The sequence below is a fragment of the Rana temporaria genome, chromosome 11 (genome assembly GCF_905171775.1).
Source record: "Rana temporaria chromosome 11, aRanTem1.1, whole genome shotgun sequence".
Lineage (NCBI taxonomy): Eukaryota > Metazoa > Chordata > Amphibia > Anura > Ranidae > Rana > Rana temporaria.
In genome coordinates, this window is record NC_053499.1 from 62,126,474 (window position 1) to 62,152,874 (window position 26,401).

The window sequence follows — 26,401 nt, forward strand, 5'->3', positions numbered from 1 at the left end:
CATAATCTTTTTGTACGGAAGATTATTGACCTTCCACTCCACAAGTCTAGGGGATACGGGTCGCATCCAGTTCCGAGAACAAGGTCTCATGCAGGAACGTCTTTGTGTATTTGTCTATAGTATCCGGAAGCACCCCAAGTAGGCACCGTTTCGGGTCCAGCGTGACCGGAGAGCCCATGTGATCGTGCAGAAATGTCTAGATGTGCAAAACTTTCTAGATGTGCAAAGCTGGTAGAGACATCACCAAAAAGACTTGCAGCTGTAATTGCAGCGAAAGGTGATTCTACAAAGTATTGACTCAGGGGGACTAAAGTTTTCACTTATTTATTTGTAAAAAATGTTGAAAAGCATTTAGCATTTTCCTTCCACTTACAATTATGTGCATAGGTGTGCGCAGCCTATTGCATTAGGGTGTGCACCCCAAAGCTCAACACACGCATGTGTGTGTGTGTATGTATATATATTTTATATATATTTTATATATATATATATATATATATATATATATATATATATATATATATATATATATATATATATATATATATATATGTAAGACAATGGACAGTGTCAGTAAGGCAGAGATTAGTGTTAGGAGTTTATTTATTTTTTCTTATTACAATTTTTTTTTTTTTACAATTTTTTTTTACAATCATTATTTGTTCTTTTTTTTTTACAACTTTTTAGGAGCCCCATTGGGGTCTTTGTTGAAATATTAGGGTTCTAAACAGACCCCTGATGTCTCACTTTTGGGACAAAGATTCCCAGTCCCTTTCTCTGCAGCCAAGCAGCAGGGGAAATCTGTGCAACACAAGGTGATTCGGGTGTGCCCAGGCACACCTGGCACACCCTGTGCGCACGCCTATGATTATGTGCCTCTTTGTGTTGGTCTATCACATAAAATCCCAATAAAATACATTTTCATAAGACTTGCAGCTGTAATTGCAGAGAAAGGTGGTTTTACAAAGAAATGACTCAGGGGGGCTGAATAAAAATGCACGCCACACTTTTAACATATTTATTTGTAAAAAAAAATTGAAAACCATTTATCATTTTCTTTCCACTTCACAATTATGTGCCAGTTTGTGTTGGTCTATCACAAAAAATCCCAATAAAATACATTGATGTTTTTGGCTGTAACATGACAAAATGTGGGAAATTTCAAGGGGTATGAATACTTTTCGAGGCACTGTAGATGCTTAGTACTGTATAAAAAAAAAATAACATAAAATCAATTCTGAATAAGAAAAAAAAAAAAACAGAATTGATGCTTGATGCTTGTGCTGGAAAAAGAAACATACTTTAGAAATAGTATTATTCTGTTTTTCACTATTATTGCACAAAGCAGTTGATGTTTTGTTCATATATACAGTTTTGTATATTTATATATATTTTATATATATTGTTTTTTTTTTTTTTTGTTCTTTTTGTTTTTACTCCTTATTTATTTATTAGAACGTTTTGTAAAATTATTCAGTTGCGGAATTCGGTTTTACGTCTGACTTTTAAACATGCAATATTTGTATAATATTTATTATTTCTTTAGCTGCAGCAAAATGTGGGAGATGTTGTAGCCCAGTCCTGGAACAGCTAGCCAGTACATGACGGTGCCTAATTGCCAGCCTTTGTTTCATCCTGACACACCCCTCTCCCACAGCACCCATCCACAGCCTTGCATCTCCACCAAGTGAAATCTTGTCTGCTGCAAGCAAGAAGACTACATCTCTTACGCCTCTCTCAATGACCTTGGTCACTTATATTTATATTACACTCCCTTGATGTTTTACAGGATGTCTCTATGGATACAGGAATAAACACAAGATAATAGCCCTACAGTCTTTAAAGCAGCATTTCATTCTACAGGCCAGGCGGGGAGAGGAGGCGTCTATAGCAGAACAGAGGGAATCAGGAGGTAAGAGCAGGATTCTCTTCCAGTCACTGCACACTTCTTCCACAATAAATGCATTATTATCATTTTTTTAATTATTATTTGATTTCCTTATCTTTACCTGTTAGAGAAATCAGTGTATCAATCTATTTTCCTCCAGATTCCTATGTCATTTTTTTTTATGCAGGTGCATAAAAAAAAAAATGAAAAAAGATGCATGTATCTATGCAAAAGGGATACGATTCTAATAGATGCTTTTTGCTGGATGGTCGTTTTCCCCCGAATGGAATAAAATCTTTTTGCCAGCGCTGGGATGTGCTGGCGTGCTCTGTGGCTGAATATAGTCATGCATGGTGTCCCAGGCATGTTTTCATATAAACATTGCCTCAGTCTCTCTTGTCTGCTAATGTTGTAGTATTTTTATCTTTGCTTCCCAGCTACTGTGCATGAGCCGAAGACAGATTTTTACATCTGTTCCTGCAGGGTGAGAAAGGGACTGTAATGGTTTTTCACTAGGCGCTTGCTTCCAGAGAGGAGCAGAGATTTATTTGTTACATTGCATATCATTTTACAATGGTTTGGGTAGATAATTAGGGCACATGTCAGTAAATCTAGTTTTTGGATGGGAGATGGCACCGGTTATTTGGTGCTGTCATGACATATCTGTATGTTGTGTAGAATACATTTAAAATTTCATTCCACCTTTTCCTGGCAAGTGTGATATGTAGCTGTGGAAAGCTATTTACAGAGTCCATAGTATAGGAAGATTTCCACTCTGCTTATCAGATAATTCAAAATTAAAAATACAAATCATAAACTGCTCAGAATCCTATAATCAATTGTGTACAATTTGTTGTATCTATGACTTAGAACAAAAAGTAACAATAAACAAATAGGCATTGTTTTGCAATCTAATATTTAGGGGATTTTTTTTTTAAAACTAAATCCAAAAATAAATCCAAAAAATAGCATGATAGTGAAATAATTTTATTGTCAATCTACCATGCTTTTATTCATATTACGTGCAGGACTATGTATGAGTTTTCCTGTGCTGTTATACTGGAATCTACTAGAGGAGTATTCCTTCAGTATTGTGTTTCAGCATATTGAATGGGAAGTGGCAGTGGATTGTGGGGGTCAGTGCAGAATCAATTCAAGTACATGGAGCGATACAAATAAGTTCTTGTTAGTTATGGGGTGTAAAACGAATGGCGCGTACGCACGATCGGAAATTCCGACAAGAAAAGTCAGAGGTAAGCTTTTGGACGGAAATTCCGACCGTGTGTACGCTCCATCGGACTTTTGCTGTCGGAATTTCCGCCAACAAAAGATTGAGAGCAGGTTCTCTATTTTTCTGACGGAAAAAGTTCCTATCAGAAAATCCCCTCATCTGTATGCAATTCCGACGCCCAAAAAACATGCATGCTCAGAATCAAGCAGAAGAGCCGAACGAGCCTATTGAACTTCATTGATCTCGGCTCGTCGTATGTCTTGTACATCACCGCGTTCTTGACGGTCGGAATTTCCGACAAGATTTGTATGACCGTGTGTATGCAACACAAGTTTAAACCAACAAATGTTTTTTTTGTCAGAATTTACGGAATGTACACGGCATAAGGGTGTTAGAGCCATGAAGGCATCTTTATTATACCTTTGTATTGGAGTACAGCAGTGAGAAGCTGATCTTTTAACACAATATTTATTGCCTGTATGGCATTAAATATACATATTGGGGGTTATTTACGAAAGGCAAATCCACTTTGCACTACAAGTGCAAACTACAAGTGCAAACCTGGAAGTGCAGTCGCTGTAGATCTGAGGGGTAGATCTGAAATGAGGGGAAGCTCTGCTGATTTTATCACCCAATCATGTGCAAGCTAAAATGCTGTTTTTTATTTTCCATGTCCCCCTTGGATCTACAGCGACTGCACTTCCAAGTGCACTTTGCACTTGTAGTGCAAAGTGGATTTGCCTTTCGTAAGTAATCCCCATTATATACACAAGCACAACAGATATCACTAATTTACTACCCAACCGTGCAAGTTTCTATAGGTGCCCTATAGATGTCTATGCACATTAGATAATGTTCTCTCAATTTTCTATTTGTAATTTGCACTCCTGCCTTGCAGCACTGGAATCCTTGGTTCAAACCCCAACCAGGATGCAATCTGCATAGATTTTGTATGTTCTCCTTGTACTTGCCTGGGTTTCCTCTGTACTTTCCTTCCAATCTTTAAAGGCATACTGGTTGGTGAATCAGCTCCTTTCTAAAGCTTATGATAGATGGATTTTTTTTTCAGCCAGTGGACAGAACAAAAAAATACTGGAATCTTCCATCCACACAAGCGAGGTGGATAGAGGAATCCTCTCTGCTGAAATATTGTATTCTGATAGTGTGGACTCTCCACTTTCCATATACACTTATCAGCTGCTGCAGCCACAGATCGAGGAAAGTTTTACAACAAACTCATTCACAGAAGTCGATTATTCAATCAGCTTTTGTTGAGGGGGAGTGGCCACCCATAGATTGAAATTTGGCTGGTTCATGCTGAATTTCGACCCATCTATGGCCTGCTTTCATTTTTGTCTTGTGTATGTATGTGAGATAGGGACCTTAGATTCTAAGCTCCTTGAGAAGAGGGACACAATATGTAAAGCGCTGTATAATCTGTTGTCGCTATATAAAATACCTGTAATAAATAAATAGTGGTAGAAGCACTATGGCAATAGATGAGTCCGTTTTTTTTTTTTTGTAAAACCAGCAAGTTAAATGAAAAAACAGACCCAATTTCCTCATTGACACATTAGGCCTCGTACACACGACCGAGTTTGTCGGCAAAAACCAGCAAGAAACTTGCTGGGAGATATTTTTTTGCCGAGGAAACCGGTCGTGTGTACATTTTCATCAAGGAAACTGTCGAGAAACTCGACGAGCCAAAAAGAGAGCATGTTCTCTATTTCCTTGACGGGAATGGAGAAAATTGGCTTGTCGAGTTCCTCGACAGCCTAACAAGGAACTCGACGAGGAAAATTATGTGTTTCGCCCATCGAGTTCCTCGGTCGTGTGTACGAGGCCTTAGAGGTGGATGGGGGAATTCTAAAGGCTGTGTCTTCGTATTATTGGGACTTCCCCGCCATCAAAATACATTGATCAGCGCTGCAGTCTATAGCCTGTGGCACCAATTGAGCAAAACATTTCCATCAGATAGGGCAGATTAACTTCTGCTTAACCACAATGGCCATACATGGAAGGAAATTCGGACAATTCCTGCTGAACCATCTGAATGTTGATCCAGGCAATGCCAGCCTAAGGCTCTTTGAATGGTTTAACAATTGGACAAGTTAGAAAACTCATTACAGTACTGTTCACCACGCCCACCCCCAAAAAGCTGAGGCTGGAGGTTCATCTCCCCTGCCCTCCTTCATAGGCCTGAACATGAATGACTATTTAATGCAACTGTTGAGGGAAGTGCTGGCCGGCACAGATACCTGAAGGAAGCCAGACTATGCCTGCTCTTCCAGCCACCCTCTGCTCTCTATGGCCAGTTTGAAGGAACCTGGAAGTGATAATGTTAGGTTTGCCTTACATGCTTCATTTTATTATTTCAACCAATGTGTCTTGAAGTATACATTCACATGTACTACATACTAGATGTGACCAGGCTGTTACTTACATCCAAGGTTACATTAAACTTAGTAGGTAGCTAAATGTGTCCTCAGCAAATCACAGTCACTTGCTAGTGTTAATCTCTCAGTGGCAGAAACACTATTGTGTAAAATAAAAGAAAAATCATCTCTGATTTTCCCTTATAGATAGAATTTAGAATAGAAAATAGAGGAGAAGGACTGCACTAACCAGCAAATATTCAATTCAGCTCTGTAGGGTGGGGCTCCAGACTAATCTCTAGACAGTCCACCCTGGATCTGTATTCCGGCTATAATGATGCCAACTGGAAAAATCAATGAGAACGCACATAATGATTGCTGATGTCTGACCACCCCAAATCAGAAATATGATTGAAAATGTTACAAACAATATCCCTTATAGCGATATTACTTCCTGCCTCTATAGACAACATATTGCTCCTATACCTACTATTGTTATATATGCCAAACCTCTGCTATACACAGTCTATTTGTACATCAGCATGTGCCATCTATTCAAAGTAAATATATATTCATTTACAACATAAGCCATGCATGTACAGGATATCTGCTGTATACATTTACAGCTTGTCTTATGTACAGTAGGTGTGTGTGTGTGTAGTTATGTTCACAATATACATTAAAATTCAATGGCTGAACAATTTCTTCTCTATATACTATAATACACACATATATATATATAATGTGTATAGTAAATATATAGTATGCCACTATGTTTACACCATGTCATCTTTCTTTATAACATATTTTACTATTTGCATCATGTCTGTATAATACGTCATAAACGAAAAGAATGTCACTATATATCACAAACTAAGGATAAGAAATTGTTACTTAAAGAAAAACAATAAATTTGGCTCCTTGGCGGTGTGACCAAAACAATGTGAAGGTCTACAAGGAATATTCATTTGTTACAAGAACATCTGTGTTCTCTGTCTCTAGAGATCCTGTCATTGCCCTGTACACTTAGAAATCTTAGAGCAGCTACATAAATATTCTATAGCCTTATGCCATACTCGAGACTTGCTGTCCCCTGTGACACTAAACTAATGGCTCCATTAACAGGAACATTGAGGAAATAGCAATGTTGTTTATCAAATCACTGTGAAAAGTGACCCGCTGCCTCCCCCAAAGCTTTCTCTGCTATTGCTCGCTTACGTCACCAAAGTCTGCTGCAATGGTGATTGGTAGAATGAAAAACAGCAGTGTCATGATCCCCCTGCAAGGCTCACAAGGATACAGAATGGGGTGGTGGTTTTGTACAATAAATTATTCAGTTATCCAGAGTGTTATGTTAACTATATGAATGTCAAATGGCAGAAACATTCACAAGTTTGAGGTCTTTGAATTATCATAAACATCACCAATAGGTATGCCAGCTGATGGGTGCTGAGCTATTACTGTATTTATAATTACAGTACCGGTTAGGTCTGAACAGAACCAAAAATGCATAACAATGTACGTATGACAAGGAACATTTATGTCAGGAAATTGTAAACGGATATCATTTCATGTGATGTTGCCCAGCTGTGGTCCTCTGGAACTATGACAGAACAAAGACATGCTGCTTAGAAATATCCCAATGTAGCACATTGTAACTTCAGCTGTGATCCTACGTGGAGAATTCTAAGGAAAGATCTAGTCCCTGAGGACCAATATGTAAGACACTGGCTTAAAATGTCAGTTTATACAAAACTGATCCTTCAGTTTCTTGTACATTCTGAAGAGTTAAAGCACTCAAAATCTGTGAAGGTTCTCATTTATCCAGGTCATGGTTAGCTATTAGGCCCCGTACACACGACCAAACATGTCTGCTGAAACTGGTCCCGCGGGCCAGTTTCAGCAGCCATGTTCGGTCGTGTGTAGGCCCGAGCGTGCAGGATTCCAGCAAACATTTGCCCGCCGGGCCTTTTCCCAGCGGGCAAATATTCCTGGACTTGTTTTAAAACAGTCCGCTGGAATCCTGCCCGCTCTGACATGTTCGGTCGTCTGTACAGACCTACCGTACATGTCCGAGCGCCCGCCATCCCTCGCATGTGTCGAATGACTTTGACGCATGCGTGGAAGCATTTAACTGGCAGGCCCGCCCCACGTCGCCGCGTCATCGTCGCGGCGACACCGCGGACACGCCCCGCGTATTGTTTACACGCGGATTTCTGTACGATGGTTAGTACAGCCATCGTACAGAAAGCCCCGGGCAGACATGTACGGTGAAAACGGTCCGGCGGACCGGTTTCATCGTACATGTTTGCCCGTGTGTACACGGCCTTAGTAGTTAGTCCCATTTAGCTGCACTTGTTCTGTAATGTTGAAAATGTTTGCCAGCTTATCCAAGCCACTTTTTCAGTTCTAAATGAGTGTCATGAACAAACATCTATAAATGTTGGGGGATATTCCTGACATTCATCAGAACTGAAGAAGTGGCTTGGCTGATTTACAAAATGCCTTCAACATTACATAAGAAGTCCAATTGCATGTGACTAACTACTGCTAGCTAAATCACTTTATTTTTTGTTATCGTATATCTCTTGTGCTCCATACACACGTGCAGGAATTCCGACGGGAAAAGTTCCCGTTGGAGATCCAGAGGGGAAAGCCGAGAACCTGCTTGGTCAGTCTTTGCCCCTACACACGGCCGGCGGTGTATCTTTGGTCGGGAATCCCGGCCTTGTGTATGCTCCATCGTAGGTTTTATTTCCCATAGGAAAACTGCCAAAAAACACCGGGCAAAGTCCGCCGGTTTTCCCAGCAGGAAAAAAAAGAGAGCTGGTTCTCTTTTTTTTGTCTGGTGTTTTTTTGGCAGTTTTCCCATCGGAGCATACACACGGCCGTGATTCCCAGCCAAAAGCTCTCCTTGCGGTTTTCTTGTCGGGAAAATCGCTAGTGTGTACGAGGCATTGGACACTGGTAGGAAAATCTTTGTGTAGTGTTCTTAGAGCTACACACCTGCCATGGTTATAACAAAACATATAAATTATTCTATGTTATTGAGAAGGCGACTCCAAGATGGCAGGAATCTTTACAGCTTGAGTCCCTAAGAAACTACTGTATTATAAGCCAACATGTGATTTACTTTATTAGGCCCACCCCTTCATATCTATTCTAGGTAGGTCTTTAGATGCCTTGATGGACATCTGACAGCACTCCTTGGGAAATCTGAGATTCACTGCTTTCTCCCCGTTACAGAGGCCTAAGAGAGCAAGTACATACTGTAAATCTAGAGTTTATAATGCTTGACACTTAGATTCAGCACTAGAGTAACCTGATTGCTAAAGCCCAACACCAGCCAAAACGTTTCCATACTTTTGACCGATAAAGGGTTAGGCCCTCTGTCAGAATCGGAAAAACACCCTGTGTGCTTTAAAATAATATTTTTATGGCTGATTTTAAATGTTGACTATGGAAGTGATTTCTTTTCTATTCCTTTTTCATTTGACACCTATTGCCTGGACAGAAAGTGAGGGAAATGCGCCCTCACAGGGACACATGCAACAATCAAATACAAGAAAAACTTCCTCACTCTAAAGAGAAAAAGTTTTTTGCATGGCATGCAAATGATTTTCCCCTATGGGTTTATGTTGCAAAATCTCAAAAGCCAAGGGTGTCTCTTGTGGGAACCTTTTTGAAGGAATGCCTGTTTGATTTATTGTTGATGTGTTGCGCACTTTCACGCCAAAATTCCATTACATGCAATACTAAATTATGCTAGATGTTCAGCTTTGGTCCCTTTAAGATTGTCCTCAGACTAATATTCCAACAGGATCATTATTTGCGTTATTGTAATCCTATTTTGGTGTTCGATTCTGGCTAGAAGACTTGTGAGTAATCGATTTAACTTTCTAATGTAATTTTATACACATTGAGTGAGTTTCTAGATTACTGTACTCTAATTGAAAAATATTATTTTTTTATATTACAGTTCCTTAACTTATTGAATATTGCTGAGTTTACTGTTCTACTCATCAGTTTCTCCCAGGGAGAAAATAGTTTTTAATTGTGGGCTTCATATATCGTTACTTTTGTTAATATATAACATCTAAGGTTTGATTGCTTAGAAAATCGTTGGCCCATATTATTTCCTGTCTTCATTAGCGAAAACTCTTGTCTCTCTGGAAAACTGTATATTGTAGAACTAAAGAAATTCATTGATATAAAGATAATAAATAGTTTTTTAATTCAGTCTTGTTTATTTAATTCTGCAATGATCAATTGCCTAAATCATATTGTGCAAGAAAGTCCCAAATGAGCATTTTCTTGAAACAAAACAATTACAAAATATTGCAGAAATAATTCAAGATCCACATTAGTGTAAAGATATTCTTTGGACCTTAAAATTGGCATATTCAGCCACATACAGTGACAAACAAAAACCTCAGCATGTTTCACACGTATTTATGCTTAACCATAACGTGTCAAACATATCAAAGCTTTTTGGCACGTCTGATCCTGCACCATAGGCGTGCGCACATTGGGTGGAAGCAGGGCCGCTGTTAGAAATTATGGGGCCCCGTACAGCCTACCTGACGGGGCCCCCTTCGACCACACCTTTGACCCCACCCCTAACCCCATTATAAAACAAAAGGCAGGTTTGTTGCTGTTTACACGTGCGTGCGGGGGCCAACATGTGCGTTCGCAATTGCGCGTAAGCATTTTGTTAATAAAATTACATTGAAGGTTTCATTTGTTTTTGTTTTTTTGCTTTCACAAGAAATTAATAACATCCCTCGTGATAGCAGAGCCATGACAGGTCCTCTTTTTTACTTTCTGCCGAATCACTGGGGCTAAAAAATTATATCTGATCATTGCTGCAGTGATGGGGGTAAAATGCAGCTCCACTGCACATGTTTACTGCTCCCCCCAACTGAAGTAGCATTACAATCATCATCACAGGCAGCACAGTAAGCAGGGGCTCTATCATGGCTGTATGTGACATGGCTGTTTGCTGACTTTGTTAACTTATGGCTGTACTGTATATAACAGACTGTAACACAGCACAGCCATAACAAAGTCAGCAGCCATGAGACACAGAGCCAGGATAGAGTCCCTACTTACATAACTGTGCTGCCTGTGAAGACTATTGTAATGCTAATGATAACCTGCTGAGTTCTATTCTAAGGACACAGTGAGGACTCTATGCTTTATTCTTTACTCACTGTGTCCACTGCAGCCAGGCTCTCCTTCATGTCAGCCTCCTTGCATCTCAGCACCTGAATCATAGTATCACTCCGCCGGCCGGAACTAATTCAGTGAGTAGTGAACTGCTGCATATACATCCGCTCCCGAAAATGAAGAAATAGTCCCTTCTCTGTGAGCACCTGGGCCCCTCTGTTGACCTGACATTGCCCAGGAAAATGGTATAACCCCGCTCCATAACACAAGGAGGAGCGGGGGAGAAGTTTACCAAGCTTTATTTTTTTGTTTTTATTTAATGCAGCAATGAGCTGTAATGCTGGCCGGGCCCCTCTATGCAGCTGATAGGGCCGGGCCCCGTACACCAGGGCTGGCTGTACTGCCCTATCAGCGGCCCTGGGTGGAAGGTGTGCCTGGGCACACCCTAATCACGCTGTACTGTGCAGATTCCCCCTGCTGCTTGGCTACAGAGAAAGGGACTGGGGAATCTCTGTCCTGAGCCACTTTCTCTGTCTCAAAAGTTAGACACCAATCTCTGCCCTGCTGACAAAGCCCTACTGACTTGCCCACTGCTATATAGTATACGGTATATTACACACGCATGTGTGTTTGAGCTTTGGTGGTCCCCGCTCTCTCCAGGGAACAGTGTTTCCCTGAAGACAGCGGGGGGGGGGGGTGACATGAACGTGCGGGACTCAGAACCCGGAGGTGGTGCAAATACCTGTTTTATACAGGTAGCTGCACCCCCTCCCCCTGAAAGGTGCCAAATGTGACACCAGTGGGGGGGAGGGATCCAAAAAGCGGAGGTTCGCTTTATGTGTGAATCTCCGTTTTAATGCATCCTATGCATTAAGGTGAAAAAACACCTGGAAATCACAGGCCCCTCAGCCCCCTGTTTTACTTACCTGAGCCCGTTCACCTACTTGGCTCGTCTCCGGCGTCCTCTTCTCCAGGGAGTCTCTGCGTTGATTATATGGATTGATAGCAGCGCAGCCATTGGCTTCCGCTGCTGTTAATAAAATCCAATGTCGCGGCCGCTGGGGGCGGAACTGAGTCATACTCTCAGCATCTATGGATGCCGAGTGTATGACACGGGAGCGCGCCCGCAAGGTAAACCCCTCGAGAGAGAGCTTCCCAGAGGGGGTTAACTATTGCGGGGGAGAGCTGCCGTGGAACCCCAGAACAGGAGGATCGGGGCCACTCTGTTCAAAACAAACTGCATAGTGGAGGTAAGTATGACATGTTTGATATTTAAAAACTAAAATAAAAAAATTATCCTTTACAACCACTTTAAGCAAAACAAATGTGTCCACATTCAACCAAATAACTTCCAGCCGTAGTGTAAGCTAACACTTTCATAAATGACCTTATTTCCAATTTTTAATGGACATTTGTCCCAGCAAGGACCTTATTCTTCGAAGAGACTTTATTCTCTCGCCCATACTTAGATTCTTGACAGAGATTCACAGCCACATACCTGGTGAATGTTTCTCCGCCCTTCAGAAAGGAGCTAGGAAAATGTTTGCACAGAAAATGCCTGACATGATACAAAGGAAGTCTGAAAGCAAATAGTCCCCATAGCAATAAACATAACATAACATCATTTTTAATTATTATGACCTACAACTTGACAGCGTCTAATTGCTTTGGCCAACACTTTTCATTTTAGTTTACTCCAATAATATAGCGCAACCCTCTTAGTGACTGTATCAAGGATTCATCATGCAAGTGCTTAGATTATCTCCAATTTAATAAACTCTTTCTTCAGTAAAGTTTTATTTTTTGTACATCAATACAATGATGTATGTAAAACAGAATGTATGTGAAAGACATAACCTGCATTACATGATGCAGTAACATGAATGACCTCCTGTGAATATCTATAGTAACTGATGTCTTACTTCTATAAATACATTTTCACACTTTTGACAGGTGTTTCTGTATATTTTAAAAGTGGTCAAAATGCCAATAGTGATTAAAATACTGAAGGCAGCTGCTTGACTCCTGTGAGCAGTGTATGTAGCGTGGATCATGATGTGCTGATACAATGTATAGTTTAATGCACGGGTTTGCAGAAGTATAAAACTCCATAAAAAAAAGTAAAAAACTCCACTCTATAAAACTTCACTCTATAAAACTCCATTGTTGCCTCCAGTATTGCAGTGTACACACGACCGTTTTTCATGGCGAGAAAAATGCATTTTTTAAATTGGTCGTGAAAAACGGCTGTGTGTATGCTCCAGAGCATTTTTCTCGACGAGAAAAATGGGCAAATTTTTTTTAGAACCTGCTCTATTTTTTCTTGTCGTTTTTCACGTCGTGAAAAACGGTCGTGTGTATGATTTAACGAGGGGGGAAAAAGCGCGCATTCTCAGAAGCAAGTTATGAGACCGGGAAATTAGCAAAAGCAGCCCAAAGGGTGGCGCCATTCGAATGGAACTTCCCCTTTATAGTGCCGTCGTACACGTTGTACGTCACCACGCTTTGTTCGAGCATTTTTTTCACGAACGTGTGTATGCAAGGCAGGCTTGAGAGGAATCGCGACAAATCACGTCGAGAAAAACGTTGTTTTTTTGCATGACATGAAAAACGGCCGTGTGTACGCGCCATAAGAAGTTACTGCATGCAGTTATGCCAACCAATATAATGTTTCTGGTGCCATTTTCATATTCCAAAATTGTCAGTGATAGCAGATGTAAGCTTTTCTTCCTTTGGGGCATTACCATACCACATATTGTAAACTGGGCTACCATGTGGCTACAAATTTCCCTTTCTCTCTTGGGACTCATTGCATAGTTAGCAGCCAATGGAATGGAATGATTTCTATTTCTGTTCATATAGTTCTGATGTTTACACAGATCTGCCATACAGCACAGCCCTGCCTGGCACAGGATGGGAGAAGACCTTTTATGCTGTAATTATGTAACACTTACAGGTTGTGTCCCTTCCCTAGTCAGTTACCGGACAGTGACAGCAGAGGCTTCAAACTAATGAGCTCATGCTTCATCACTGTGCTCTCTCCTCCTATTATCATGTCTCTTGTTAGCACATTAACACTGTAGCACAAATGATTGGCTTGTTGTGCTGCTTCTCCCTCTCCCAGTCTGAGTTTTACTGGAAAGGCACTTCAAGAGTCTGATGAGAGGTCAAATTGAGGTACTTATATTGCTTGCGTTTAAAACATATATTTAATGTTGTATGAAGGAATACATACCTGCATTAATTTTTGTTTTTTATATCTGCCTGCAGTTCAGCTTTAAAGTTTTACTAAACCCACAACAGTAAAATCAGTCTGCATATGCAGTAAAACATGCTTGTTATACTCATTGTGGAACCCCAGAGGTTAATCCTCTGCATTGTGTAAAAAGGCTGTTTGATCCTGTCTTTTCTGATCCTATCCTTCTTCCACTGTCTTCAATCCATCTGCTGATAGTACAAGCCTTTGGAGTCACTCAGCACATGCTCAGTTTGGTGTTTTATTGCTAGAGAGTTTGTTTTATTTTTTTCTTGAGAGGGTGCATTTAATCGGCACAGGGCAAATCAGCACTGTAAAGACAAAACTCCTCCTACAAGCTTTAACCTGACACTAATAGAAGTCACAAGACTGCTATATACTGCTGATGAGAAAAGGTATTTCGCAGTTTCGGCCCTCCACACGATACGTCCGGTTTGGTTGATGGGGAGTCCCGCCCTGGACTCCCCATCAACCAAACCGGACGTATCGTGTGTGCTCCACGGCAATTAACCAGGAAGACGCTGGGGGAACTGTACAACGGCGGTCTTCAGAGTCAAGTTAGTAAGAGCTATTGCAGCACACATCTTTTACCTTTATTTATTTAAAGGAGTTCTCCAAGCTAAAACTTTTAACACCCGCTGTGCCCGGGCTGTAAAACTATACAAAATAAACTTTCACTTACCTGCCTACGATCCCCCGTTGTTCCGATATCGCCGTCCCGTTCTCCGGTCCCGTCTCTTTCACTTCCTGCGGGTCGGTGACTCACAGTGCGCTCAGCCTATCAGTGGCCGCAGCAATGTCCCGCCGCGGCCGCTGATAGGCTAAGCGCAGAGTGAAGTCACAGACCCGCAGGAAGAGGAAGCTGACAGGGACCGGAGCACGGGCGGCGATATTGGAACAACGGGGGATCGTAGGCAGGTAAGTGAAAGTTTATTATGTATAGTTTTACAGCCCGGGCACAGCGGGGGTTAAACGTTTTAGCTTGGAGAACTCCTTTAACCTTTAAGCTGGTAAGATAGCACAGGGGGCTAATGCTCCTTTGCAGCAGTCTGTGATTGCCTGTGTCCTAAGGGTTGCAGGTTCGATCCCGGTGGGGTCCACTCAGCCTTTCATCCTTCCAAGGTCGGTAAAATAAGTACCATTTAGTTGGGTAATAATGACAACCATTATCATCGCTTAGACCAGGGATCCTCAAACTACGGCCCTCCAGCTGTTGTAGAACTACACATCCCATGAGGCCTTGTAATGCACTGACATTCACAGACATGACTAGGCATGATGGGAATTGTAGTTCCTGAACAACTGGAGGGCCGTAGTTTGAAGACCCATGGCTTAGACACAGCGGCACCGCTGTAATTGGAGCTATATAAGTGTAAACATTATTATTATTATTTATTGATTATCTTTTCGGTACGCATATATGTACAAAGGGGGTATCTATTTTAAAAAACGATACTGCTCTATATGGATTTTATTTTCCACATGTGTCCAGGGAATTGAATAACAAGTATCATTAAAGTGGTAACCATAGACGGTGGATGCGGCGGTGTAATGAATGCTGTTTGAAACCTTACCTCTGGAGAGTGTATCCCCTGAAGGGGACCAAATCCCCCCACATGGTAAACATCCCTTGGTGAATAGAGCACTCTTGTTAAAGCACAGGCATCCCTGTCATTTGTACTGACTGTGGTTTACACAAACGCATTGTTTGTAGTGCTGCTGCAGGGATTTTTATGGACTCTCTTGGAGTTTTTTCATTATTTCTGCATTTTTGTTCCCTTAAACTCTGACCAGCTTCCCTGCTGAAGAAAAGTATGCCCACAACATGATGCTGCCACCACCATGTTTCACAGTGGGGATGGTGTGTTCAGGGTAATGTGCAATGTTAGCTTTCCGCCACACATAGTGTTTTGTTTTTAGGCTAAAAAGTTCAATTTTGGTCTCATCTTCTTCCACGTATTCTCTGTGTACCCCACATGGCTTCTCGCAAACTGCAAATGGGACTTCTTATGGCTTTCTTTTAACAATGGCTTTCTTCTTGCCACTCGTCCATAAAGGCCAGATCTATGTAGTGCACAACTAATAGTTGTCCTGTGGACAGATTCTCCCACCTGAGCTGTGGATCTCTGTAGCTCCTCCGGAGTTACCATGGGCCTCTTGGCTGCTTCTCTGATTAATGCTCTCCTTGCCGGCCTGTCAGTTTAGATGGACAGCCATGTCTTGGTAGGTTTGCAGTTGTGCCATACTCTTTCCATTTTTGGATGATGGATTGAACGGTGCTCCGTGAGATGTTCAAAGCTTGGGATTTTTTTTATAACCTAACCCTGCTTCCATTTTCTCCACAACTTTATCTCTGATAATGTTACCTGATCCCTGTCTGGTGTGTTCCTTGACGTTAATGATGCTGTTTGTTCACTAAGATTCTCTAACAAACCTCTGAGGGTTTCACAGAACAGCTGTATTTATACTGAGATTAAATTACACACAGGTGGACTATTTACTAATTAGGTGCCTTATGAAGGCAATTGGTTCCACTAAATTTTTGTTAGGGGTATCAAAGTAAAGGGGGCTGGATACAAATACATGCCACACTTTCCACATATTTATTTGTAAAAAAATGTGGAAAACCATTTATCCTTTTCCTTCCACTTCACAATTATGTGCCACTTTGTGTTGCTCTATCACATAAAATCCCAATAAAGTACATTTAAATTTTTTTTTGTAACATGCCAAAATATGGAACATTTTGGGGTATTGTCACTTTTTCAAGGCACTGTAGCACTGAATAGAGAAGACGAGTGAAAGTGAAACCATGCATAATTAAACAATTAAAAAAAAATAAACAATTCTACCTATACACATTTCTAAATTTCCTTAATTTTTTAATCCCAGATTATCCAGTTACTTTAGGTTTTCCAAAATTGGTTTGATGAAGAAGACATAAGTGTTTTGAATGCGCTCCCAGTTCAGTCCAAGTACAAGTTCGGACCAAATTTTGCTTGTTCAAGCATTCATCTGAAAGCAGAACTTGCAGCCCGTTTGGCATTTGGGTAAAATTTCATCAACAGTATCAGGCTTTTTCCCCACTACTATATATGACAGCTTCTTTCTTCTGCAGTCAATGGTTGTTTGAGTAAGCAATGGGACCCCCCTGGCAAAGTACCCATGTCCCCTTGTTAATGAGGACAAGGGCCTCTTCCCCAATACCCTTGCTTGGTGTTTGTGGGGGTCTGCAGGAAGAGGCTTATTGAAATCTAGAAGTCCCCTTTATCAATAAGGGGGCCCCAGATACTGCCCACCATGTGAATGAATAATGGGTACATAGTACTTACAGAAATGAAATAAAACAAATTAATAGACATACATTTTTTTTAACTAGTCCTTTAACCCTAAAAATGTCCTATGATGAATATCCATCATTGATCATATGAAAATTGTTGTCAAAGATAAGATAAGATATTTACATTTAGGGGGGAACACATGTGTTTTATTTGCGTGTGTGGGGTCCCCCATTGACATCTATACCAGGCCCGAATCTAGAATAAGGGTCTGATATAGATCAAGGGAATACCTGGCTGTTTGATTAGAAACAGAAGTAAAGCAACCAAAGCTGTCATTTGCTGGAAATTTAAATGGCACTTTTTTTGTAAATGCCCATTTTCTGCAGCGGATTATATATATGTTGTACAGATGTGCCACTTCACAGACAGGGTCAAGGCATCCCCCAGGCATGATATTGAAAGACATTTTGCATTTAAATTTTTTCTCTTGTAAGCATTATAAAAATAGCTTCTCCACACCAAATGGTATTTAAAACATTTTGTTTGCTTTGATACATATTCCCCAAGGCAATGCCTAGCCCCCCATGTCATTTCTCTGACAATACCTAGCTGACATTCAGCTCATATAGACTTCAATTGAGTTTTGTAATGTTTTTCAAACCTGCATCACAACAAAACCCAGGTATGTTGGGCTCATCCCTACCTACCAGTTAGGCCACGTACACACGGTCGGACAAAACCGATGAGAATGGACCGAGGTTCAGTTTCATCGGTCCAAACCGACCGTGTGTATAGCCCATCAGTCTGTTGTCCTTCGGTCCAAAATTTTAAAACATGCTTTAAAATCAAACCGATGGCCCGCTGCCTGATCGGTCCAAACCGATGGTTAGTACAGAAAGCATCGGTTCAAAACCCGCGCATGCTCAGAATCAAGTCGACGCATGCTTGGAAGCATTGAACTTCATTTTATTCAGCACGTCGCATGTTTGACGTCACCGCTTTCTGACCCGATCGGTTTTTGGAACGATGGTGTGTACGTCAGACCATCAGGCCACTTCAGCGGTGAACCGATGGAAATGGCCCGTCGGACCATTCTCATCGGTTTGGAACGACCGTGTTTACGCGGCCTAACAGCACTTCCTTACAAGCTGACAGCACAAAATTGCTGCAGAGCCATGTTCACTCCATCAGTTGGTCATCGGGCTGATTGTCAGGCCTATCTGATAGGACCAGCAGTCAATTGAAGGAGCTTGTGTCGTAGGCTGAAAATGCTGCTGTTAAAGGCAGAAAGTGCTTTGGCAGGATTTCAGGTAAGAGTAACAAAAAATGGTTTAACCTCTTGACCACCGCCCCATGTCAAAAAGACGTCCTCTTTTTAAAGTTGAATATCTCGATAACGGCAGCAGCTGCTGCCACAACCGAGATATTCATCTTTTCAGGGGGCGGTGGTGTACACGATAACGGCGGTCTCCGCGGCGGATTCGCCGCGAGATCGCCGTTATCGGTGGCGGGAGAGGGGCCCCCCCCCTCCCGCCGCTCTCCCGCGCCCTCCGCCGCTTACCGGAGCCGTCGGTAGCGGCGGAGGGGATCGGATGTGTCCGGCAGCTGAGCGGGGACGGGACTGAAGGAGAAATCTCCTTCACCCGTCCTCATAGCTCTGCTGGGCGGAAGTGACGTCAAAACGTCAGTCCCGCCCAGCCTCTTAAAGAAACATTTTTTTATTATTTATTTTTTTGCATTTAAGTCTAATTATGAGATCTGAGGTCTTTTTGACCCCAGATCTCATATTTAAGAGGACCTGTCATGCTTTTTTCTATTACAAGGGATGTTTACATTCCTTGTAATAGGAATAAAAGTGATCAATTTTTTTTTTTTTTTTTCAGTGTAAAAAATTCTAAAACTAAATAAAAATAAATAATAAAACCCAAAAAAAATTTTTTAAAGCGCCCCGTCCCGACGAGCTCGCACGCAGAAGCAAACGCATACGCGAGTAGCGCCCGCATATGAAAACGGTATTCAAACCACACAAGTGAGGTATCGCCGCAATCGTTAGAGTGAGAGCAATAATTCTAGCCCTAGACCTACTCTGCAACTCAAAAAATGCAACCTGTAGAATTTTTTAAACGTCGCCTATCGAGATTTTTAAGGGTAAAAGTTTGACGCCATGCCACGAGCGGGCGCAATTTTTAAGCGTGACATGTTGGGTATCATTTTACTCGGCGTAACATTATCTTTCACAATATATATAAAAATTGGGCAAAATGTATTGTTGTCTTATTTTTTAATTAAAAAAAGTGATTTTTATCCAAAAAAAGTGCGCTTGTAAGACCGCTGCGCAAATACGGTTTGACAAAAAGTATTGCAATGACTGCCATTTTATTCCCTAGGATGTCTGCTAAAAAAAAATATATAATGTTTGGGGGTTCTGATTAATTTTCTAGCAAAAAAATTGTGATTTTCACATGAAGGAGAGAAGTGCCAGAATTAACCCGGTGGGCAAGTGGATAAGAAAGCTGTACACTGAAAAAGAATATCAAACATATTGCAAAATATATTTTTATTTACATACACTCAAATAACCCAATTTCTTCTAATATTCCACCCCACATAATATAGTTGATTATACATTTTCTCTCTAACAGAGAATACATATTTTTTAAATTTCTGTAATTATTATAGTAGTAAATGTCCTGCCATATCTTGAACTGAATGTTTAAATGGAAAAACAGAGATTGTCCTTTGCTTCAACCATCCCTTAACCTGGTTGCATCCACCACTGGCTTCTTGTACGTCTATGGCCTCGTACACAGGACCGAGGAACTCGTCGTAAATGAAACATCGTTTTCCTCGACGAGTTCCTCATCAAGCTTTCTTTGCATACACACTGTCAAGACAAAATCTTGTCGTTCTTAAACGCGGTGACGTACAACACGTACGACGGCACTATAAAGGGGAAGTTTGATTCCACTGGCGCCACCCTTCTGAGCATGTGCGGGTTTCTAAGCATACACACTAACGTGTTTCTCGTCGAAAACCAGCCCGACGAGGAACACGACGAGGAAATTGAGACTTCCGACGAGGAAAAAGAGATCTTGTTCTCTTTTTTTCTCATCGAGTTCCTCAACAGTTTTCTCGATGAAAAACATACACACGACCGTTTTCCTCGGCAAAAAAGCTCTGCCACCAAACTTCTTGATGGATTCTGTCGAGGAAAATGGTCGTGTGTATGAGGCCTATGATTGTATTGGCAAAATATTCAGGTGATGTTTTTGCCCCCTCTATTTTCTCCTATGAAAGTAGCTTGATTGCCCTAACAGTTTTATGAATGTCAGCCTCTGACAACCACTGAGCCACAAGGGAAGAAAGCTATACTCAACCATAAATAGTGTGCTCTCATGGTGTAAACAGGTGGGGTGACATGCAGAAGTAGTTTGCAGTAGACATTTATTCATGGTGAGAGGTTCATTTAAATGCAAGACTATTTGCTTTGCCAAACTGTTCTGTGCTGGATGATGTCATTGCTTTCATATACCGTATGAGCCAAGCTGCAATGCAGACCTGGCGGCGCAATAGGCTAATGTGTAAATACTTCACTTATGATGATTGTCTGTCTGAATGTTTTATACAAAAGTTTTTTTCCTTGGCTAATTAGTAATAAGTTATTTCCCCCCAGTTTACCTTCCCTAGAAAACATGACCACATTTTTAGCATCAGAAATTTTGGGGCCCCTTACACAGCTTCAGGCATGGGCCCCCTGGAGCAGAGAATCGGGGGGGGTGCTGTCGCTGCAAATTCAGGAGCGGGGGGAGCGTCGCAAGTTAAGAAGCGGGGGGTGACGCAAGTTAAGAAGCGGGGGGGCCCCACGAATTGAGAATGGGGGGGCGCCGCAAATTAAGGAGCTGGGGGGTGCTGCCGCCACGGATCATGGTCGGGTAGGCTTTGGGTGCTGACGAACACAAATACAAAAAAAGGGGGATGTCATCCGGGCCCCTTAGCCCTTAGAGGTCAGGGGGGCTTTGGGTGCTGACGAACAAAATAAATTAAAAAAATGGGGGGATGCCATCCGGGCCCCTGGGGACCACTGGGCCCCTTACAGGTGTACTGCCTGTACCCCCCTGATGGTGGCCCTGTTCCTGATGCAATCATGTGACAGTTTAAAGTTGGCCATACACAGAGCAAATTTATTTTCCTGAAACCACAGGTTGCAGGAAAACAATTAGCTTGATTCCCCCAACAACACAGACTGTGTTGACGCGAGAATCTCTCCTACCGAGCCATTGTCTTCTCCCAGCGAGGGGCAGGGGAGGGTGGGGGATGCCGTCTCCCCTGGAAGAAGACAGTGATTATTCTAGCCATAAACGCAAGAGAATCCGACAGGCTGGTTGTCAATGTGATTTGCCATTACTTCCTGCACAGTAGACACAACAGAAAATAAGATTAACCAAGGTGAAGATAAATCACCTCTTCAAAGGAGCAAGGGTTCCCAATGGAAAGTGTCCTTAACTACCTGTTGTGGGGACAATTATAACAATTTTGATTTCCTGTTACTTTTTCTCTCAGTGACAGTGGTATTAAGGGCAAAGAGAGAATATGAATCTCTCCAGTGCCCAAGACTGAAATAAAAGGCTGATTGAGATTTTATACTTTCAGGTTGAGGTTTGAAAAGGATGGAACAAAAGCTCAAAGTGTATATCAATCTTATTTGACTAAAAATAATGTAACTGTAATCCTGTAAAATAAATGTACTGTTGATCCTGCCAGAAATCCGGTGGGATTATAAATTCTTATGCTATTTGCATTTGCTGGCTGCTATCAGTTAACCTTGCTCCCAGTTTAACCATATTGACTACAGAGCACCTCCCCCCCCCCCTGTGTTTATGAAGATATTAGGAGGTTTTCTCTAGTCTTGATAGACTGTCCATACTCGGAAACAGAATAGTGAGTGAGCGTTGTCAATCCCAGGGCAGCAAGTGTGTTAGAGTCGGTTCACACTGGGTCAACTTGGGATCCGACTTGAGGTCACCTCAAGTCGTCCCAAGTCGCGCTATAGAGAAAAACAATGCAAGTGAATGGGAGCGGTGTTTAATACACACTACTCAAGTCGCTCCGACTTCAGAAGAGGTTCCTGTACTACTTCAATCCGACTTGTAGGCGATTTGTACCCATTGATTTCAATGGAAGTCACCTCCAAGTCTGATCAATGTCTTAACTGAAGCGACTTTCCAGGAAGATAACATACATTTCTCAGGCAAACCCCTCCCCCTCCCTCCCCTAGAGCTGATTGTTGTTTGATTGGCCACTGGAAAGTCTCCTGTCCTGGAGACGACTTCAAGTTGTGTTGTAAATCGCCCCAGATCGCCCTGTGGTTCATGCTCAAGTCGAGTTGGAGTCGCCTCTGAAAGTCGCGCTGGAAGTCGTGTCTCCCCAGTGTGAACCGACTCTTACTAGCAAGAGTGCCAGGTGAAAATAAATTAAGAAAGGCTAAAAAATAAAGCTAATGCAACCATCTATGTATTGGTAAGCTGCAATATATTACATTTTTGTTTTGGGTTTACATAAGATTTAGGAAAGCTGGTTGGGACAACAGATGTTCATTCATTCAGAAATGTAGAATGGCCCACTTAAGTTATGCAAACATATGCACCTCCTACTTAAAGCGGGAGTTCACCCGAAAAAAATTTTTTAACATTAGATTTAGGCTAATTAAGGGGAGCAGAAATGGGTATCAAATAGGAACGCCCAGTCCCGCAGCCCATACCCGGAAGCGGCGGGAGAACATCTATCTCTACAACGGTAAGTACGGCATTGATTTTAAAAAAAATACCAGTTTCTGCTCCCCTTAATTAGCCAAAATCTAATGTTAAAAATGTATATTTTGGATGAACCTCCACTTTAACAGCAGCAATAGTAAATTTAATTATTATTATACAAGATTCATATAGCGCCAATAGTTTACGCAGCACTTTACAATATAAAAGGGAGACAATACAGTTACAATACAATACAAGAGGATTGAGAGGGCCCTGCTCAGAAGAGCTTACAATCTAATAGGGTGGGGCAGGTGGTACAAAAAGTTGTAACTGTGGGGACTGAGCTGATAGAAGTGCTAAAAGATTAGTTGGAGGTGTGATAGGCTTCCCTAAAGAGATGAGTTTTCAGGGATTGCCTGAAGGCAGCCAGAATAGGAGATAGTCATACAGATTGAAGTAGAGAGTTCCAAAGGATAGGAGAGGCTCTGGAGAAATCCTGGAGACGAGCATGGAAAGAGGAGACAAGGGAACTTGAGAGTAGGAGGTCTTGAGAGGAGCGGAGAAGACAGTTTGGGTGATATTTAGAGACAAGATTGGTGATGTAGCTTGGGGCAGAGTTGTGAATGGCTTTGTGTGTTGTGGTTAGTATTTTGAATTTAATTTGCTGGGTGATTGGCAGCCAGTGTAAGGATTGGCAGAGAGGGGTGACAGACACTGAGCGGTTGGTAAGGTGGATAAGTCTGGCAGCAGCCTTCATAAAAGACTAAAGAGGGGATAGCGTATGGAGAGGTAGGCCAATGAGAAGGGAGTTGCAATAGACAAGGTGAGAGATAACACTAGATGGCAGCTACAAACAAACTGGGGTGTGGAAACATTATCCAGAAATATTATTAAAGTGAACTTATAGATGGCGGATTGGCTTATAAAAGGCCATATTGTATGCTACAGACCTTGTAAACAAGTCATGGACAAAGATATCCTGACAAGCTCAGTTACAGAGAACATGTGAGCTATAATTGTATTACAAGCGAATAGGTAAACTTTGAAATCATTTGGCACCCTAAACAAATACTGAGCTCATTTATCCTATTATCCAACCTGTGTATATAGTGATAAAACGGTTTGCCAGTTAGCAAAGCTTTAAGTAAACAACGCTTTGTCCTGGCATGGTAAAAAGCCAATTCGATGTGTTGTGTGTGCCTATAATTGCATTACAATATTAATTTTATATATATATATATATATAGGCCCGGATTCACGTAGCACTTACGCCGACGTATCTCAAGATATGCTGCGTAAGTGCACATATGCGCCGTCGTATCTATGCGCCTGACTCTGAAAGCAAGATACGCCTGAAAATAGGCTTCATCCGACCGACGTAAGTTTCCTACGCCGTCGTATCGTGGGCGCATATTTACGCTGGCCGCAAGGAGCGCTCCCATCGATTTATGATTCGAATATGCAAATGAGTGAGATACGCCAATTCACGAACGTACTTGCGCCTGGCGCATTATTATACGTGGTTTACGTAAGTCGTACATCCGGCGTAAACTTACGCCTCATAAAGCAGGTGTAACTCAGCAGCATCAATGCAAATGGCTGCACCAGGGAACACAGCCGTCGTTTTTTACGTAGTTTACGTAGTACGTGAATAGGGCTAGTCGTAGGTTACGTTCAAGTCGTAGGCAGTGATTCGACGTAACTTAGGCAGTTGTTTCGACGTGATTCTGAGCACTGGGATGCGTCCACGGGACGGCGCATGCGCCGTACGTTAATCGTATCTTTATGATGCTCAGTCCATCATTTACATGGGGTCACGCCTCATTAGCATGGCTCACGCCCACTGCCACTTACGACGAGTTACGCCGAGGGAACCCAGCGTAGATTAGGGAGCAAGTGCTTTGTGAATACTGTGCTCGCCAGCAAAACTATGCGCCAAGGTATGTGAATCCGGGCCATACTGTATATACCTATGTATATATATATATATGTGTGGGAAAATACAGCGCTAAAGATTAATGATATATAAAAGTAAAAGAATAAAAAATAACAATATATATATATATATATAAAATAAAAATAATTTCCTAAAATCAGCACCAGGGACAGTATGAAAGTGAAAGTGTCCCTGTGTTACTATTTTCATTGAAATCTTCATTCCTCTAGCTCCCCAGATCCCTCACCTCACGCCATACGTAAATTACATCCAGATTCACTCCAGTTCAGCTTGCTTCACTGTTTAGTGAATTAGGCCCCTAATGTACAATAAAGCTAATTGATTCCAGCAGCACAAGTTTGTAGAGAAACCCGAACAGAACAAAGCTATCAGAGAGAGGACCTTCAAAGTGTTACAAGACAATTGAATCAGGCAATGGTAAAATGGTGACTTGTGCGTTTAGGCCCCTTTCAGACGGACGGCTGTTTTGCCGCAGTTAAAAGCACTACAAATGTTTTGTGAAATTCAAGGCTCCAGGCACTGCGATTAGCTGCATTTGCACATTGCGATTACATGCGTTTACGTGCGTATAACTGCAGCCGCGTTTAGCTGCGGTATTCATTTCCATAGCAACCATTTTTATTTTTTTTGTTTGGGTCCCTTGAATTCTAAAACGCTGCTATCCGCAGTTGACAAAAAAGACGATTACCTGCGGTTATGTGCATATATCTGCGCTACATCGCACCTGGATGCATTCTATTCTATTTTTTCTATTTGCACCAAACCACATGTAACGTAATCGCACGCAAACGCTGTGTGTGAATGGGGCCATAGGAAAACATTGTGTGCTTTTAGCTGCGGTAGAAAAATAGAAAATCCGCAGCTAAAGTATTCCCATTGCTGTCTATAGGAAAACGCGCCTGTCGCGTGAAAAAAAGGGTCCGGGACTTTTTTTCAGGCGACAGGCGTTGCGCGTCTATGAGATGTGAACCATCTCCATAGACAGCAATGGGAATTCTCCCCTCTAGCGGCAGAAGCGTCCCGCGTCGGGCGTTTTGTCGCTTAGGTGTGAATGCAGCCTTAAGATCTTAACCACCGCAGCACCAGTAGATTACAGCTGCAGAGGTATCAGGGAAAAGGGGGGGATAGGGGTTGGGGGGCCAAAGAATAAAGATTTCAATGAAGATAGCAGCTACCAGCACATGAAATACTTTACATTCAATGTAAGCACTGTCCCTTGTGCTGATTTAAGAATAAATGTAACCAAACTTAAAGTGATAAAAAACTCTAAAGCAAAGATTTATCAATTTGCATCTCGACAATTCTTAGATGTGATGGCTGCATTCGTTTTTTACTGTATCTAAATCAATTTTGCACTTTGAGGGCCAGATTCACGTAGATTCGCGTATCTTTGCGTGGGCGTAACGTATCCGATTTACGTTACGCCTCCGCAACTTAGAAGGGCAAGTGCTGTATTCTCAAAGCACTTGCTCCGTAAGTTGCGGCGGCGTAGCG

General features: G+C 41.8%; 1 protein-coding gene across 1 annotated transcript in view; it reads left to right on the forward strand.

Annotated features, from left to right (window-relative positions):
• Positions 1-1,663: 1,663 nt before the first annotated feature.
• Positions 1,664-26,401, forward strand: part of TPPP3 (tubulin polymerization promoting protein family member 3) — a 46,078-nt gene continuing 21,340 nt past the window's right edge. The window contains exon 1 of the mRNA XM_040328660.1: positions 1,664-1,912. The gene's annotated coding sequence lies outside the window, so the exon portion shown is untranslated. The remainder of the gene's footprint in view (positions 1,913-26,401) is intronic.